We start from the raw sequence: 2221 nt of genomic DNA, 5'->3' as shown, positions 1-2221 counted from the left end.
CTTCGTGATCCGCCGGCCTCGGTCTCCCAAAGTGCTGGGATTACAGGCGTGAGCCACCGCGCCCAGTCCCAATGTTTTGTTTTTAAGATTCATTCAAGTTGCTGCTTGTAGCTAGTAGCTAATTTGTTTATATGGTATTCTGCTATATGTTAACCCACTCTTGATGGCCATGTCTCTTTTTAAATTGGAAAAAATGTATCCCTTTCAAAAACATTAAAATAAATACTAAAAAGTCAAAAACAAAACAAACAAACAAAAACAGGAAATAAGATGCCTGTGAAGAATGCATTGCTTGTGTCTGCAGACTATTTAAATGACAAGGTATCAGTCCTTGGAACTCCCTGTTCTAATAGGAGTATAGAGCTTGGCTGATCACATTCCATTTGATTTGCTATGACGTTTATCTGTACCCTTTCTTGGTGGTTTGTTTTTTCAGATTACCAGTTCCTTGCATGTGATTGAAGGGTTCTAGTTGCTTTAGAGGCAGCCCGGTCCCCTTGCCTTCATCCTGCCAGTTAAGAACATTCAGGGCACTTTTGTACTAACAGGTCTCAGATTTCCATTTCAGGACATTTGGGCATAGGCCTTCATAGGAGAGTTTCCTCACATACCTCAGGCTGTTGACAACATGACTTGCCCTTTGCAATCCACTTATTCTGGACATAATGTAAGTGACAGTGATAATTCTATGTTATTCATCTTCCTTGTTAGGCTTTTGTTCCTGAGTCTATTTGTGGCTCAATTTTGTAAATGAAGAAAGCCATTTTCTTTTTCATGTCTTAAGCCTGGCTGAGAGAACATTTCTCAGCTTCTGTTGACACATCCATTTAACTGTCCACCTAGGAAAGCTTGGAGATCCTGATACAGCAGCACAAAACATCAGTGCACAGTCCCATGAGAAAACCTCAGCTGCTCAAGCCTCACTCTCTAAGATAGTTTTCAAGAGTATTAACAACTATCTCATTCCTTCCTACAGAAAAGAAACAAGAAAATTTTTCCAAGAGTGGTAAAACATTCTACTTCTCAAACATTTCTCTAAGTTTCTTTTCCTTTTTGTTGTGTATTTCACAGGCAGGTTTCAATTCTGAATAATGAGCATACGTTTGTCTCTTGAGACCAACCTGAGTTGCAAAGACTCCTTTTTAAGCTTCTCTGCTTAAAGCAATCAACTCTATAAATTATCCATCTCTTACTTGATATGCATTTTCTAATAGGTAGTCTAAAGCCATCCCATATGAATACTCATTTTCACACTAAAGGTGGAAAAAACCTAAAAGCCTTTCTTTTTTTTTTCTTTTTTTTTTTTTTGCCAAGAGGCAGATATTCTTCTGTTGAAAAGCCTGTCTATTCCTGGTGGGAAGTTTTATTTCTATCTTCAGAAACATCATTTTAAATTTGCGTAATCAGTTCAGCAAACTGCTTCTTATAGTGATAAATAAATATCAAATTAAACTTGCAATTAAAATTTACTAAAAATATAGGTTGCTATAATTTTGTTGGTGATAAAAGTACAGAAGTAGAAATGATTAATGATGATTACTAATTATGCAGCTGTGTTCAGAGCACACAAGTCTATGGAGCTATAGCTTTTTAGCTAAATAACGATGTTATTCCAGGAAAAACTTTTGTATATAACATCTAAATGCAACTCATTTCTAGTCAGAACAAACACCCCCATCACCTCATAACGCTTAGCTTGACAAAGAGAACCAGAAAAATAGAACACTAGAATAATCGTTTCATATCCTCTTTTGCTTATTCTTGGTTTTTGTTGTTGTTGTTGACTGTTAGAGTTTCTAAGAAAAAACGCCATCAGTGTGAGAAATTATCTGGTATTAATTATAGTGAAGACAGGAGTAGCTTGTTAAAATTCTGACTTCTTTCTTTCCTAAATTTTGTATGTCCTGTCTTGGCATTTCATATTGAAAATAACTTACTGGTGCCAGGCGTGGTGGCTCATGGCTGTAATCCCAGAATTTTGAGAGGCTGAGGCGGGAGGATCACGTGGTCAGCAGTTCGAGACCAGCCTGGCCAACATGTTGAAACTCCATCTCTACTAAAAATACAAAAATTAGCCGGGCATGGTGGCACGTGCCTGTAACCCCAGCTACTCAGGAGGCTGAGGCAGGGGAATAGCTTGAACTTGGGAGGCAAAGGTTGCAGTGAGCCAAGACCCCATCGTGGCACTCCAGCCTGGGACAGAGCGAGACTCTGTCTCAAA

General features: G+C 38.4%; 1 long non-coding RNA gene across 1 annotated transcript in view; it reads right to left on the bottom strand.

Moving 5' to 3' along the window:
• Positions 1-2092: 2092 nt before the first annotated feature.
• LOC105547764 overlaps positions 2093-2221 on the bottom strand; it is a 26023-nt gene continuing 25894 nt past the window's right edge. Inside the window, exon 3 of the long non-coding RNA XR_001007264.1 lies at positions 2093-2211. This is a non-coding gene — a long non-coding RNA (uncharacterized LOC105547764). The remainder of the gene's footprint in view (positions 2212-2221) is intronic.

Source organism: Mandrillus leucophaeus, unplaced genomic scaffold (assembly GCF_000951045.1).
Source record: "Mandrillus leucophaeus isolate KB7577 unplaced genomic scaffold, Mleu.le_1.0 Scaffold396, whole genome shotgun sequence".
NCBI lineage: Eukaryota > Metazoa > Chordata > Mammalia > Primates > Cercopithecidae > Mandrillus > Mandrillus leucophaeus.
The sequence above is the reverse complement of the archived record's forward strand: the minus strand, read 5'-3'. Positions and strand labels throughout refer to the sequence as shown.